Source organism: Acinonyx jubatus, chromosome B3, assembly GCF_027475565.1.
Source record: "Acinonyx jubatus isolate Ajub_Pintada_27869175 chromosome B3, VMU_Ajub_asm_v1.0, whole genome shotgun sequence".
NCBI classification, from domain to species: Eukaryota; Metazoa; Chordata; class Mammalia; order Carnivora; family Felidae; genus Acinonyx; species Acinonyx jubatus.
The window spans coordinates 21,708,397-21,724,730 of record NC_069386.1 but is presented as its reverse complement, the minus strand read 5'-3'; the positions used below and the strand labels follow the sequence as shown (position 1 = coordinate 21,724,730).

The 16,334-nt window shown below is 42.9% G+C and overlaps 1 protein-coding gene across 3 annotated transcripts in view; it reads left to right on the top strand.

Moving 5' to 3' along the window:
* The window catches only part of OTUD7A (OTU deubiquitinase 7A), a 360,750-nt gene that overhangs the window by 173,461 nt on the left and 170,955 nt on the right, over nucleotides 1–16,334 (top strand). For 2 of the 3 annotated variants that reach the window (XM_053223655.1, XM_053223656.1), the window contains exon 2: nucleotides 7,385–7,512. The exons of the other annotated variant lie outside the window; for it this stretch is intronic. The gene's annotated coding sequence lies outside the window, so the exon portion shown is untranslated. The remainder of the gene's footprint in view (nucleotides 1–7,384; nucleotides 7,513–16,334) is intronic. 3 annotated transcript variants of the gene reach the window in all.

Genomic DNA, 16,334 nt, shown 5'->3' with positions numbered 1-16,334 from the left:
GGGATTCTCTCCATTACTGTGTACATCTTCTGTACATGGGAAGTTTTTGTATAAGAATAAAGCTCTGGTACTTCTGGAGTTAGAAAGGCAAGACTTCTTTCTGCCTTTAACAAAAGTAGATGCTGGGCACCTGGGTGGCTCAGTTGGTTAAACATCCCACTCTTGGTCATTGCTCACGTCTTGATCTCAATGTTGGTGAGTTCGAGCCCCATGGTGGGCTCTGCACTGACAGCGTGGAGCCTGCTAAGGATTCTCTCTCCCTCTCTCTCTCTGCCCTGCCCTGATCATGCTCTCTCTCAAAATAAATAAATAAATAAATAGACTTAATTTTTTTTTTAAGTAGAGGCCATTTCAAGGTAATAAATAGAGAAATGTGAATCCATCCAAATGCCTTGGAATGTTACGGGAAAGGAAAATTGTTGAGGGTAACTTGATCAGTGCTGACTTCATGAGCCTGGTGGGAGATGAACAGGGATAGCAGTGGTTTTAAAGAGGTGAGGGAATTTACTTCAGATTCTACAGGATAAGAATGCCTATGGGTTGTCATGAAATCCTCTGCCCTGACAGAGCCCCCTGGGAATGCAGTCAGGTGTCCTAGTAGAAGCTCTGGACAAGCCCCCATACATTGTCCCATAATTGTTGCCTCTGTGTGCCAGGCTTCAGGACGACCCTGGTCACAGCCTGCATGGACAGTCTAGTGATATTCTCTGAATCACATATGAGTAAATAGACAAACAGGGTAATTGCAGATTATGCACAGAAAATAAAGAGGATGAGTGATAGGATGAGGAATATTCTTTTCAAAGAATTGTCAGAGGCAAGAAGGAACTGCCATGGGAAGCAGGCAGGACAAAGGGGAAGAGTCTATGAAGTCCTGGTGTCACCTTGACCCACCACTGGGCCTCAGGGTCCAGGTGAAGGTCAAATGTAGATTGTGCTTAGGCAATTCGAAGCAAGGAGAAGCTATAAGAAAAGGGATCAATCCATTTTAGACCTGAGGAGTGGGGACAGCTGTGGGGTCAGGAAGCATGGGAGGGCAGTGACACCCTCTTCCTCTTGGGAGACATAGACACAATCTTAGAAATGACAGTTCCCCAGAGAGGGTGTAAGTGGATGCCTGGCGCCATAACCCATGACAGACACCGTTTCACAGAATGACAAGACTTCCCATTCCTTCTTCCCTTTTCTTCTTCTCTCCTTGTTGTGGTTCCTCTTAAGGCCTCAGCCACCTGGCCCCAGGCTCTCCAAGTTGACCCAGACACCAGTCACCCACCCCTTCCAGGAAACAGAGGCTACTGCCTCCTGGATCCCCCCCATCACCACCTTGTGTACTGTGCTTTACCTGGGTGGCAGGGACTCCTTAGGCCAGCAGCTGTAGGGTCTGACTCACCCTTCTGAGCCACCCTGGCTAACTCTTCTTTGAACTTTCCCCTTGTGGAGCTGTCTAGTGGGCTCTCCTGGTAGGCACACAGCTCCCTGGGCCCCTGGATGGCACAACAGACATAGCATGTATGGACAGGAAAAGGATGGATTGTGGGCCATGAGCGAACAGAGCTAAGCCACAAGGTGAGAGAGTGGCCTGTGGAGGACCTCCTTGTGATGAGGTTTTGGATTGGTGAGGGTTTGGAGCTGATGGCCAATAAAGAATTCTTGACATCTTTGGTGCAAAAAGGTGATTTTATTAAACCATGGGAACAGAACCTGTGGGCAGAAATTACTTCACTGAGGGTGTGAAGAGTGGCTGGGTATATAGTTCAGGAGTTGGGGAGGTAAAGGCAAAGGGGTGGCCTCCAGGAGGACTTTGATATGCTAAAGAGGACTCATAAAATGCCAGGGGCCTTGCTATTCTCAAGCTAAGGTTATTTTCCCTCTAGTAAGGCATCAACATTAGACGCTAGGGGGTTCCTAGAGAAATGTTGCATTCTGTATTTGCCCCAAGTATTTGTCAATTGGCTGCAGGTTATAAGGAAATTTAGTTTTACCTACCATCCCCTTCTTGCCTGTTCCCCACATCGCTATGGAGGGGAGGGTGGTGTTGGGGCTCCAGGAAACTGAGTCTGTAGGTTTCTGGAGATTGGGCTGTTGATAAGATTGCCTTTTTCTTGTAATTTACTAAGATACTTGTAAACTGATGGGAGAGTCATGTCCTGTATGACTGTGATCTCTATCAGTTAACCCTTTGTTTTCTTTCCTTTCCTTTTTTCTTGGGCAGCCAGAAATGCCTGAGGAATATCACACATATCCCACCTGGGGAGCGGGAATGTTGTGCTAGCTTGTGCCTTGCCCTTAGCTTTCCTTATGGTCCCTTGTTACTTGGGACAGTGGAAGGACAGGTCTGTGTGTCCCTCGGAGCCCCTTTCCTCAGCTATATTGTGAGAGGACCTGAGAGGACTTCTAATCACTTCATCCAGAGCATGTCACTCAACCAACACCAGTTCCCTCCCCCACTTCTCTTGGAAATTCTGTAGGGTTTAAGCTACAGTCCAAGTGTCTCTCTCTCTCTGAAAGCTCCCCTGGCCCCTGAGGCAGATGGCACAAAGCACCACAACTTCCCCTAGACTCAGGGTCACTGATCAGAGAGCATGCTGTTCTGCAGGTATTGGTTTTCCTATCTGTCTCCTGTTTCAGGCCATGGGGAACATGAGGGCAAAAACCAGTCAACTTTATTTCTGCCCCACTGCCTGCAACTCATTAAAATAGGTAAAATAGGTGCTTATTAAAAGTTTTATGGTTCAGTGATCAGCAAAGATTTCTTGAGGGAAGTGGGGCTTGAAGGGACCCTGGCTTGCAAAGGGTTAGGAGTGTTAGGATAGGTTGGGGAACCGGATGAAAAATTACAGCAAAAGCTGGGTGGGAGTTGGAGGCACGAGAGGGAGCAGGAAGCCCAGAGTCTGGGTAGTCTGAGGGAAAATGCCAGAGAGAGCATTCACACACCTCCCTGGGTGTGCCCTGGAGTTCCACGGACAGTCGCTGGGCAGCTGCCAACCTTGGCTACCCTGCTGGACAGTGGCAACCCATTTTGTACTTGCTGTTTCTTAGCAGCCAAACCTGGAGCATGTCTGAATTTCTTTCATCTTTAGCCCCTGTGTGCCTACATTTTACCTTAGAATAACATCCCTTTACAGTTGTAAGCCCCTTCAGGTCCCAAGAGCATTTTCAGAGGCTGTCCCTGTCAGTCTTCACCAGGAGCCTTGAAACAGTCCAAGCCCCAAGGTAATGGATGAAGCAGGGGTGAAATGGCTTCCCAGGACTGCACACTGGCAGGGGACTCTGCTGGTACCAATCCCAGGTCATCCCAGATGCCTTTCCAGTTGACTCTGCAAAAGAGTAGAGGTGGGGTGAGGGGAAGAGAATCCAGCAGGAACAGCCTCTCTCTACCTTAACGTGGGAGTTATGGATCTAGGTTCTCACCCAGAAGCTTCCATACATGCACTGTATCCATGGTTTCCAAGCACACTTCTAGGCCCTCTGTCCACATTCAGGGGTGTCATGAAAGGCACCACAAGACTTAATGTGATGATGTCTGCAACCTAGCCACATTCCACCTTTTGGAACTAAGATAGATACAGGTCTAAAATGGCTATTTTATTTTAGAAACTATTGTTCTCCTAGGATGATAGTTCCCACAAAGCATTGGTCTTTCCCTTTGTTTTGGCTGATAGCCTTTCCCCTCTCCTTATTGTGTTCCTGATCTTTATTGCTTTTAAATCACTGGAAATTTTCTTGCATTTCCCTCTATAGGAACTTGCATTTTGAAAAGCATTTCAGCCTACCAGACCTTCACATAATTTTTTATGGACATATTTTGCACTTACAATATCAGGGTGTAAAAAGCACATCTCCTCTTTATTTACAGGAAGTTGTCACAGACTTTTCCTGAATTTAAATTTGCTTAGAATTTAGCCAGGACATGCTGCAAGTTTTGATTCCATTAGAGAACCGAAAACAAAACTGCATACTAGTTGGCCTGAGACCTCAATGCTTTTTTTGTGCCTTCCTGAGTGACAGACTAATTGACGGTCAATATGTGAATTAAAACTCACTTCCAAGAAAAAAAAATTTCTCTTTTTTTTTTTTTAATTTTTTTTTTCAACGTTTATTTATTTTTGGGACAGAGAGAGACAAAGCATGAACGGGGGAGGGGCAGAGAGAGAGGGAGACACAGAATCGGAAGTAGGCTCCAGGCTCTGAGCCATCAGCCCAGAGCCTGACGCGGGGCTCGAACTCATGGACCGCGAGATCGTGACCTGGCTGAAGTCGGACGCTTAACCGACTGCGCCACCCAGGCGCCCCCAAAAAAATTTCTCTTAAAGCTCTCAGGGAGACCAAAAAATAAAGCCACCCCTTCTGTGCCTGTCCCAGCACACTTGGCTATTGTGAATAATTCTGCTTGTGAACATGGGCATACAAGCCCCTGCTTTCACTTCTTGTGGACATATACCCAGAAGTGGCATTGTTGGATCATGTGGTAATTCTATGTTTAATTTTTTTGAAGAACCCCTATATTGTTTTCCTTAGAGGCCATTTTACATTCCTGCCAGCAATGCACAGGGTTCCAATTTTTGTACATGCTCACCAACACTTGTGATTTTTTTTTTATTTTTTATAATAACCATTCTAATGTGTATGAAAGGGTATCTCATTGTGGTTTGGGTTTGCATTTCTCTGATGATGAGTGATGTTGAGCATATTTTCATGTGCTTATTGGCCATTTTTATATCTTCTTTGGAGAAATGGCTACTCAGGTCCTTTGCTTATTTTTGAATGGGGCTGTTTGGGTTTTAGGTTGAGCTGTAGGAGTTCTTTATGTATTCTGGATATTAATCCCTTATCACATATATGATTTGCAAATATTTCCTCTCATTCTATGGGTTGCCTTTTTTTCACTCTGTTCATGGTGTCTTTGGATGCACAGAACTTTTTAATTTGGTTAAGTCCATTTTTTTAAATTTTATTGCTTATGCTTTGGTGTCATCCCCAAGAAATCTTTGCCAAATCCAACATCATGAAGCTTTTCTCCTAATTTTCTTCTAAGAGTTTTATAGATTTAGCTCATACATATAGGTCTTTGGTTCATTTTGAGTTAATTTTTATATATGGTATCAGGTGAAGACCCAACTTCATTCTTCATGTGGATATCCAGTTTTCCTAACACCATTTGTTGAAGAGATTGTCCTTTCCCCATTGAATAGTCTTGGTACTCTTATTGAAAAATCATTTGGCCATAGATGTGAGAGCTTGTTTCTGGACTCTCCATTCTATCCCATCATTCTGTATGTCTGTCTTTACATGCATATAACACTGTTTTGATTCCTATAGCTTTGTAGTAAGTTTTGAAATCAGGAACTATTATATCTCCAACTTTGCTCTCTTTATCAAAATTGTTCTGACAATATTGATTCTTATTCTTTTATATTAGTGTCTTCCCATTTCTATTTAAGAATTCAGAAAATGTATTATCCATGAAACCATTTTGAAAGAGCTACTCAGAGACTCCCTATAGTAAAATAAAAAAATTAATTCAATAAAGTAGAAACGAGATACATAAATTATACATGATTAATTAACAGACAGGAAAATGCAGTCACATGTTGTAATTTAACAATGTAGCCATGAAGCTTAATGCAACTGTTAAGAAATTATTCTTCAGAAACTACAAGCATGAAAATTAAAAGCAATTCAGAGTATTTTAAATAATTTAAACAAAATATAACAGATAGCAAGGGAAGGGAATTACATTGAAATAATTGTCTTATCCTGTTTGGAAATTAGAGGCTAATATCTGTTCATCAATTCTCAAGGTAAAAAAAAATTAATATACCTCTATGTGTAACAAACTTAAGATAAATGCTAGAAGTAAAAATAAGATATATAACTTCTAAAAAAATTACAAGAAAAATAAGACCAATCAAGTCAGCTGAAGACAGTAAAGAAATTAACACCATAAAATTTGAGGAGTAGAAAACACTAAAACAGATGATGAAGAATGAGCCAAATACACCAGTCATCTACCTACCCTACTCTTAATGCTACTCAAAAAATAAAAATGAACAGATTAAATTCCCCAACTAAAGTACAGCTACTCTGAAATTGAATAAAGGATTAAATTTTATCTATAATGTTTTAGATAAGACACAGCTGAAAAAAAAGATGGCCTAAAGAGGTAAAATTATAAAGGAATAGGCAAAACTATCACAAGCAACATTACAAAAAGAACAAGGAGCAGTAAGACAAGCAGTAGAGTATAATTCAAGGTAGGAATATATACACAAGATCAAAATATTTTATATTAGTAATAGAAACCACCAAAAAGAGAGAAATCATGTTAGCTTCGAAATGTTGAAAGTAAAGCACCTATGCGTATGAAGATTTGTGATTTCTCCATCTGGGTGGGAGATGTGAAAGGGGAAGCCAGCTAGGAGTCTGGAACCTCAGGGTACTTGGGAACTGTGGGGACAAGACACATCATTCCAGGCCTCAGGGCACACCACTGGACAGGGGCATTCCATAGACACAGGCAGGATCCTTGGACTTCACCCAGAGTCTAAGTGTTATCATGTAGGAAAGTGGGATTCCTGTACCACATGTGGGTCTATGTAGGGTGCCCAAATGTGACCTAGTACCCTCCCTGTGCCTGTGAAGTCACAGTCCTCCTAGCTTAAGAGTGTCCTAGGGTTATGATGCTTGCAAGAAAACTCTACATTGCATATAAGTGAGTGGATCTCAGGAGTCAAGATGCTGTGGCACAAGGTGTGCCCACTTGGAACAAGGTGTAGTCCACAGGGACCCTCTCTACTCACAATGCTGTTCATGACACTCTGCCCTCCACGTGGAGCACTGTGCATCCTGTCAGGACCCACATGTGGTCATCACCATGACTGCTTAGATACCCCATGGTCCAGGTAGGGATTATGAACAGCTTCCTAACTTTGAGACTCCTCATAGACCATACCACCCAAGGTTCTCATTGGAATGTCAGAAGTCAGGCTTTGGTCTAGGAGTCCCTCTGGGAAGGACTGTGTACATCTTCTGGAACATCAGCACAGTGCATGAACTTCTTCTGTGTTCTAACCCACAGCCACTTCTCACACTTCCCCACAGAGCAGACTTGTCCCATGCGTTTATCCTGACCTGCCTCTAGATGCCTGCATTTATTTAAAATTTAAAGGGTGGGGTGGTGTGTTAAGAAGGGAGATTCAGAGATATGGGGTTCACTATCAAGACCATCTCAAGTTCACATTGAATATTTAAAATCACTTTTAACTTTGAAATATTCACATTTTAGTTTTAAAATGTATTAAAAATTATTCATAACACTGAAGTTTTAAATTCACATTTTTAATGAAATATGAACATTCTGCTTTATCCTTGTTGTCTTTTCCAGAGCCCTCAAGGGTTGTGGTCCCACACCATCTACTGGGGCAACAATGGGCCATTTCCAGCAGGGACGGTGCAGCATTGCCCTGGCTGCCTGATTGCCACACCCCCCCAGAGAATCACACTGTCTGAAAAGTAAGTCCCGTGTTCATGGGTTCCTAGTGACTGTGCCAGAGGGACAAAGGCAGTCAACACCTCTAGCAACAGCACTTGTAGTGGTCCTTGGAGAAAATTGTCTGGGAATCAGATCTAAAGCCAGGGATAGTGTTATTTGTTCACTAAAGTTCATTCAGAAAATTATTAAATGGGTTTGGTATTGCATTAGAATAATAAACATTATTCTCAAAAAAAGAAAAACATGATTGTAGTAAATGACCAATAAGTGATTTGATTTATACCTAGCACAAAATTTACCAACTAAGTCTGTTGCCATCTGTTGCTACCATGATTGATTTTTAAACTACTGTAAGAGTAATATAAGCAAAAGTAGTCTTATCACCTTCACATATTATTTTCTTTTTTAATGTTTCCTCTTAGTTCTTATCCCAAAATGTAATTTTCGTCTAGTTGATTAAAAGCATAGCATTGCTTTTGCCTTATGACTCCTTGAATGAACAATTTATTTTTTGTCTGCCTTTTATTTTGATAAATTTCAAATCTATTAAAAAAATGGTAACTGAGAACCCGTATATCCTTCACTCAGATTTGCCAGTTGTTTACCCACATAGACACACACACATACACACATGGAATATATATTTAGGTGTGTACGTATATGCGTGTTTAGTGTTTTCCTCTGAATCATTTGAAAGTAGGTTACAGACATCATGACATACTTTGGCAAATATCTCCTAAGTCTATTGGCTTTTTACTTCAAAACTATAGTACCATTATCACTGGGGAATTTAGCATTGATAAAGTAATCTTATCCAACATATCCAACATATAGTATTCAAATACCTCTGGTTGTTCCCAAAATATTCTTTGTAGCTGTTTTCCCCTATCTTGCATTCAGTTAAATATCATGCCCTGAATTTGGTTAGGTGTCTTTAAATCTAAATCAAAATGCTACTTTTGCTTTTATCTTTTTTGATTTTTGACGTTGTTGAAGAACCTAATAAGCCATTTATTTTGAGCAGAGTCTCACAGTCTGGATTTTCCTGGCTGTTCCTTCCTCCCTAGGCGCAGACACACTTTTTGTGTGTTTACACTGCAGCAGTGGGTTCACCATATCATTGTAACCGGGCATGGTGATGACAAGTTTGTTCACCTAGTTAAGATGGTCTCTGCCAGAATTCTCCCTTATAAAGTTACTGGTTTTTATCCCTTGTAATTAATAAGTAATCAGTGGGGCAAACTTTGAGACCATGTGAATATTCTCCTGCCTAGCCCATTTTTCACCCACATTAGCATTTATTGACAGTTGTGTGATGATTTTTAACTAATCAGTTAATCAGCACCACATTTCTTCCCTGCAATAGGTTTCGTTATTTTTTTCATTCTTCTGTGGTTGTGAGCTGCCACACAAGGGGATATATCAAAGCAGTCAAGAGAAGGACTCTGAAATTAGACCATCTGGGTGTGCGTCTGATATGCATCCCAACTCTGGCACACACTAACTGGATGACCTTGAGCAAATACTTCATCTCATAAACCCTCAGTGTCCTTATCATGAAAATTAGGAGGCAAAGAGTAACCCTTGCACGGGGTGTCTGGCAGGGATGGAGCCCACAGTTGGCCTCACTTAGTATTAGCTTTTATTATCAGTGGCAGGGAGGACAGGCTGAGTGCCTCTGGATGCTACTTCACTCCTGAGATTTTCTGTAATCCCTGAAAGCTGAATAAGACCCTAAGCGAAAATGCTGATAATGCTGAATGACAAGGCAGAGGTTCCCCAGGATGTGAGTGGTCATTTTTTTTAAGTCCCTGAAGTTAGAAGGTTGCATAGAGATGCAAAATCCCCAAGACAGGAAGCATTCACCAGTGAGAAGCATCCTAATGGTATCCACTCTGCCATTCTGGTTATTTCTAGCACTCTTCATTGCTTTGCTCCTTCCCCTCACTGGGCTTGGATCTGCCTGGTCTGCTGGCAGTTTTGCCTTTCAGTCACTAGCAAGCAATGGGACTTTTTGTTTGAAGATTATTAGATGTATTACTGTGTAGATGAGGTCCCCATGGGTTTATTTGAGCTCCATTGTCTTGGAATCTTCCTTGAGAATGTTTTGGAAATTATACCAAGAAAATACATGTTAGTTTAGGAGCTACACATGGACGTGGATTAGGCTGTCTTAAAAAAACAAACAAAAAGACTGCCCTTGGAGAACATTTTTAGCTAGAGTATCTGAAAAGTGCTTCCTCTAAAAATTTTACTTGCCTGGATTCCTTCCCCGTGACTTTTTGAAAGCACACGAGGGCTGGTTTCCATAAAGAAGGGCTATTGTAGGCATGCATGCTTCATCCTGCATGTTTCCTGGCTTGTGGCTTTCGAGGCTGAGCTTGAGGCCCCTCTGAGGTGTCACCCATTCTCTTACTTTCTGGGTGATGCCAGGCCAGCCACCCTGAGGTTAGCCATGGCAGAGGATGGGCCCTGAAGACCCAGATGTAACATCTCTACATGGGCATAAACCCGAAGTCTCCCAGAAGGCTCACCACCGCCTCCTCCTCCTATCTTCCTCCTTTTTAGCTGTTAACATGTCAGGAACCCTCCACTTATCTCTGTGTCCCTTTGATGAGCTCCTTGGAGAAGGGACCATGATATAGGCACAACATAATAGTTTACGGGTTGAGTGAAACGCAGTTAAAACCCAGATGTGCAGTTCTGCATAAACACAGAGGAAATCACTTGGGTTTCATTCGAATATGTGGGTGGAAATATCAGAGCTGCCTTTCTTCTCTTCTCAGTGCATCCTGTGGAACTCTGTCCACTTGGAAACCTGAGTTATCTGGTCTTAAGTGAGTAGCATGCTCCTAACCTGTGTTCTTGAAAATGACATAGAAACAGCCAAGGAAAAAAGACCCCTGTGGAGAAACCCTTCCCCAAGGCTTGCAGGTCCCAGGCCTTGCTGGGGGGACCTCCTCAGTGGCCTGGGAAGGTCCATGAGTCTCTGTCTTCCTGCTCCCTTGACTTCCCTATTCCTGGGGACTCCCACAGCCACTGTCCTGAGGGCTGCACAGATCTCTGTCTGGGTCCCGGGACCCCATTTTTCTTTATGGCAAATGTGATCAGGGCACTATGTCTTTCCATGTCCCTCCCACACACAGTGAGCTGTACCTCCCCAGGAAGGACAGAGTCTGGGCCCTGAAGCAGCCTCGGGGTTGGGGTGGCACACCCAGGCTGGGAGAAGGACAGTAGAGCCCAGGGCTTGATGTCTGCCTGGGGAACCAGGCTCTGCTCATTGGTGCCAAATGTGGAGCAAAAGGGTGGAGGTGCTGGGTGAGACAGGTATGTCCTTCCATCTGTGTGAAGTCCTAGCCCATGGTCTGTCTGGTTCTAGGATCTGGGATCAGGTTCTCACTCCCTGCTATCTGGCTGGGTTACCATGGCTTCCCATCTGCCCAGTGGAGACAGTTGTCCCTGTTGGGTAGGCCTCCCAGAGTGGATTTGCGATGATGTGCCCCTCGATTCCAGGTGCTGAGTGTTGGAGGGCAGGACAGAATGTTCACCTCCCTCTTCTACTGGTGCATCTAGCAGCACTCAGCACCAAGGATTCCATGTAGAAAACCCATTCCTGACCCTCAGGGTCCACACTCAACAGTTGCTGTTGGCAGAAAGGAGCTGCGTAGGGCAAACGCCAAAGCCCATGAAGTCCTGTAGTCGGGCTGTCCCTCTGAATGTCCTAAACTGAGCAGAATGTCCCCTTGAGCAGAAGGAGCTGCAGATGGAGGAAGGTGAGCAGTGGTCTCAGCATGGCCCCACTGCAGGCACGTGTCTCCAGCTTCCTCTCCCAAGGATGGAATTAAGGTTCCTGTCCACTGGGGCTGCCAGGGATACACCAATGTGGTTTCCATCCATAGGCCTCAAGCCCAACTCTTGGTTACACCAAGGCCTGGCTGGGGGCCAAGTGTGAATCAGCTCTCTAGGCCTCAGTTTCCTTATCTCTGAAATGGGGATGGTGATGGTGATGCCCTCCACATAGGGCTCAGCTGAGGACAAAGTGAGTTAATTCACGAAAAGTTCCCAGAGCTGTGACACTTGGTAAGAATGCTAGAAATCATGTTGTAAGTATGCGGACCTAGGGGGATGCTTAGCTCATAGTGAGCAGTGACTTTCAGCTCCCTTCCCTGTCCTCCCACCCACTTTTACTCAGTTTTTATCAACAATTGCACTGTGAAATAGCACAGCGCTGCTCTTGAGGGCACTTTGTGGTCTGTGGGGTTGTGTCCCTTGGGTCAGGCCCGGAAATCTGTGATTCATTATTTTTGGTCTGTCTTTCATGGTTTTCTCGTGTGCCCAGAATTAAAGCCCATTGTGCCCACAAAAGGCACTTGATACTCACTGAGAAATGAGACCGGCCTTGGAGCCCATGGCCCTGTGCCACTGACTACATCTTACCTCCCAAATGGGTGACAAGACTGGTTAACACCAGTCCCACCTGAGCGTCCTCCTGTGCCATCCTTCCCTGGCCTTCAGACCCTCTCCTGGCCTTCCCATCAGACCAGAGGCTTTTCCCCTCCAGCCCAGGATTGCTCCAGAAGCTGTGGAATCCAGCTGCCTGTGCTCATAAGCCTTTTATCTGATACTCACAGATAGGTCTGCACGTGACCCATGCATTCCCTCAGCTGGTCTTGAAATCCTGTGCTCACAAGCACACATCCAAGTGCACGTCTAACATTTTACATCATAAATTTAAATAGGGACAAAGATGTAATTTCTTGCATATTGTAATAATGACATTTTATTTTTTTAAGTTTATTTATTTTGAGAGAGAGAGAGTGCTGAAGGGTCAGAGAGAAAGGGAGAGAGAGAATCACGAGCAGGCTCCGCACAATCAGCGCAGTGCCCAATGCGGGGCTCTAACTCACAAACCATAAGATCATGACCTGAGCCAAAGTTGAGAGTCAGACACTTAACCAACTGCACTACCCAGGTGCCCCAATAATGACATTTTAAAACAGCACAGATGCGTCACTTTTTTATTGAGGTATAGTTGACGTATGTTAGTTTCAGGTATACAACATAGTGATTCAACAATTCTGTACACTACACAATGCTCCCCATGATAAGTGTAGTTACCATCTGTCACCATAAAACATTATTATGTTATATTTTAAATTTTATTTCTTATTTTTTTTAATTTAAATCCAAGTTAACATATAGTATAATAATGATTTCAGGAATAAAATTTAGTGATTCATCACTTACATATAACACTCAGTGCTCATCCCAACAAGTGCCCTCCTTAGTACCCCTCACCCCTTTAGCCCTTCCCCCTGACCCAACACCCTGCCAGCCACCCTCAGTTTGTTCTCTGTATTTAAGAGTCATTTATGGTTGGTCTCCCTCTCTGTTTTTATCTTATTTTTGCCTTCCTTCACCTACATTCATCTGTTTCGTTTCTTAAATTCCACGTATGAGTGAAATCATATGATATTTCTTTCTCTGACTGACTTATTTCACTTAGCATAATACATTCTAGTTCCACCCACGTTGTTGCAAATGGCAAGATTTCATTCTTTTTGATCACTGAGTAACAGTCCATTGTATACATATGTACCACATCTTCTTTATCCGTTCATCCGTTGAGTACCACATCTTCTTTATCCGTTCATCCGTTGATGGACATTTGGGCTCTTTCCATACTTTGGCTATTGTCAGTAGCACTGCTATAAACATGGGAGTGCATGTACCCCTTTGGTTATTACAATATTATTGACTATATCCCCTTTGCTGTACTTTTCATTCAGATCTAGCACTTTAAAAAAATATACATTGTGGAGGCGCATCTGGGTGGCTCAGTTGGTTAAGTGTCTGACTCTTGATTTTGGTTCAGGTCATGATCTCACAGTCATGCTGAGCATGCAGCCTGCTTGGGATTCTCTCTGTCCTTTCCTCTCTGCCATTCCCCTGCTTGCTCTCTCTCTCTCTCTCTCTCTCTCCCTCTCTCTCAAAATAAATAAATAAGCATTAAAAAATATATATGCACACACACACACACACACACACATAATAGGATATAAAAACCATCCATTCAAAATACAGAATACATAGATCCTCCCTTCACTTTGAAAGTTTACACCATTTTGTTTCCTCCTTGAATTTATATAGAAATATGAAATTCCACATCCTCCACAAAAATGTATCATAATTTTCTGCTTAAAAGACATTCACTGATTATCCTGTCACATGTCTTCGCATATTTGTGTATGTTTGGTACACAGATATATATATATATATATATATATATATATATATATATATATATATATATATAAAAACACACACATACATATGTTAAAATATTTCATTTGGCTTTTTACTAATACCATTTGTAGTATTGATTAGTGTTAAGTTGATCAAAACAGTATAATTAAAAAACAAAATGAAATGTATCATGGAACAGTCTTAATGAGATGGATAACAGAGAGGCTTCTGGGGAGGAGGCTTCTGGTGTAAGGAGTCATTGGCTGTCCCTTTGTGTGGCATCTGGAGGTTTGCACTCCAGAACAATGGAGGACGTGGGAAAGAAGAACCTGCAGGGAAGGCGTCTTACCCACAGATGGATTTTAGGATAGATTATATATGGATTTGAGAATGTGAAAGTTGGTTGTTTACATTTTTTAATGTTTATTCATTTTTGAGAGAGACAGAGCATGAGCGGGGGAGGGGCAGAGAGAGAGGGAGACAGAATCTGAAGCAGGTTGCAGTCTCTGAGCTGTCAGCACAGAGCCCAACAAGGGATCGAACTGCAAGATCATAACCTGAGCCAAAGTCGGACACTCAACCAACTGAGCCATCCAGGCACCCTGAAAGTTGATTGTTTAAGTGTTCCACACTCGTGTTCCTTCAAAAATGTTAATGTGCCCCAGGGGTGCCCAGGCTCTCCCTGCCCACTCCAGCCTAGATCTGGTCCTGCTGCCAAGGTTGGATGCCCTGTTGTCACCATCCTTGCCTCTGCATCCCTTTGTGATCATTTCCATGTGTGACACTGACCTCCCCTACCCCTACAGCTTTCTTTGGAACCATGTAATCTTCTAGAATGCAGTTGTGTCCTTGATCCCATTATGGCCTTTCAAGTATCTGTGTAGACTGAATCTCCCAGAGGAGTTCCGAGATTGCTGAATACTTGTTTTTGAAACTTTAATGTATATAGTATGTCATATTCTGGATCTTTCTTTCCTGGAGTCAATGTATTTCTCCATGTTGGCTATACCTTCTAGGGTAGCATTTCTGTATGCAGCTTTTTCTTAGGCCCATGGCAGTGTGTGTACCTCAGTGTGGGCTCATTGGCATCACCAATCAGGAAACCCTAGTAACCAGACCCAGCTTCGGGGCCTCCTCTTCAAAGCCCAGGTGCCGAGCCATGGAAAAGAAGAACAGTCCCCAGTGAGATAGAATGAATATCAATTCTTAACAGGCTTACATTCTCAGGGGCAGTTTTTAAATCTTCTGTGATCAGAGAGGCCTGTCATCCACATGGACATTGTGCCACCACGAATGTGTGCATGTGGGGTGGCCAGTTAAGATAATGCCTGGAGAGCAGTGTCTCTAGGGATCCTTTTCCAGTGTTTTGCTGAATTCCCTCTGTACCTTGTGGGCATTCCTAAAGCATGCAAAGCCCAGTTCTCAGACAAAATCATTTATTAGCATGCACCAAAACTTTACTTAACTCATTGATAAGGGAACCAGCAAAAGATAAATGATCTGGCTCCAAGTACACTTGAGTAACTAGAATTTATAGTCATCTAGAAAAGAAATACAGAAATAAGATGCTATGTTAAGCTAACTCCCTAGAGGGTAATAAAATAATACTTTATCTAAGGTTAACTTTTGTACTGAGGGCAATAAAAATCACATTGTTATCAATTTTTGCAACTTAGTGTCTAATTTTACAGAGCTATAAACCTGCATCTTTGTAAGGCCTTAGTTGTTACATAAGGAGTTGTAACACTTCTCAAGAGTTTCAGAATCAGATAAAACAGGCTTATAATAAGTCAGTGTTTTAGCAGCATATCAAAAACACAAGTAATCCCCATTTTTCCCTTTTTTTCAAGTTTAGAGTAAATTTTTCTACAACAATTAGCCAAAAAAAAAAAAAAAAAGATGACTGGGGCACCTGGGTAACTCAGTCGGTAAAGCATCTGTCTCTTGATTTCAGCTCAGGTCATGATCTCGCAGTTCGTGAGTTTAAGCCCCACATCAGGCTTCTTTCTGACAGTGTGGAGCCTGCTTGGGATTCTCTCTCCCTCTCTCTTTGTCCCTCCTCTACTTGCGTGCTCTCTCTCTCTCAATAATAAATAACTTTTAAAAAAACATTCCTGACAAATTATCAGTGATCATGTAGCACCATATTAAGATGCTGCCTTTTGACTTGCACAATGAACTTGAACCCTCATATAGATGCTGCAAGGATGTCTGTGGTAGGAAGCTTCTGACATGGCTCCCAATCATTCCTGCCTCCTGATATCTACATCCTTGTGTTGTCCCCCATCCTTGTGTGGGGGCTGTACCTAGTGAACTGCACCCAATAAACAGGGTACAGCAAATACGATGGGCTGCCACTTCCAAGATCAGGATACAAAAGACTGGAAGCTCCATTATGCACATGCTCTCACTGATTCTTCTCATGTCCTTGCTCTGATACAAGCTGTCATTTTGCAGTTTCACCAGGGGAAATCCCATGTGACAAGAAATTGATTCTCAGTTCAGTGACTTTTGAGAAATGATTCTGCCAACAATCACATGAGTGAACCTGGAAGGGGTTCCTTCCCTGGTGGAGCCTTTATGCAAGACTGCAGCC